At 62.0% G+C, this 463-nt stretch overlaps 1 protein-coding gene across 1 annotated transcript in view; it reads right to left on the reverse strand.

Annotated features, from left to right (window-relative positions):
• The window catches only part of STIM1 (stromal interaction molecule 1), a 76,953-nt gene that overhangs the window by 4,833 nt on the left and 71,657 nt on the right, over positions 1-463 (reverse strand). The window lies entirely within an intron of this gene.

Below are 463 nucleotides of genomic sequence, written 5' to 3' on the forward strand. Positions count from 1 at the left end.
CAAATGGTAACCGATAATCAGAGGCTGGGAGGGAGGACACCATTAGGTAATGGATGCTTTAAACCTTCCCTACGCCCGTAACGCACCCCCGTGCCCGCGGAGCCCTGGGTACAGGCAAACACCCCCCTCCTCCTGCCTTCAGCAGCCCGCAGGCTGCCCAAACCCTCGGTGCTCTGCCTCCAGCGCCCTGCGCCCGACCGCAGCGCTTGCCTCCAGACCTTCACAGCATCGAACCAGAGCCCGACGCCGCGAGGGGGGGACGGCGATGGCAGTCCTTCTATCCCAATACCTAGCTTGCACCTTTGCAAGTGTTCCCTCAGAGCTGCCCAGCTTGGCTTCCAACGGTAACCGATAATCAGAGGCTGGGAGGGAGGACACCATTAGGTAATGGATGCTTTAAACCTTCCCTACGCCCGTAACGCACCCCCGTGCCCGCGGAGCCCTGGGGACAGGCAAACGCCCC

The sequence above is a fragment of the Egretta garzetta genome, unplaced genomic scaffold (assembly GCF_000687185.1).
Source record: "Egretta garzetta isolate BGI_Z169 unplaced genomic scaffold, ASM68718v1 scaffold778, whole genome shotgun sequence".
NCBI classification, from domain to species: domain Eukaryota; kingdom Metazoa; phylum Chordata; class Aves; order Pelecaniformes; family Ardeidae; genus Egretta; species Egretta garzetta.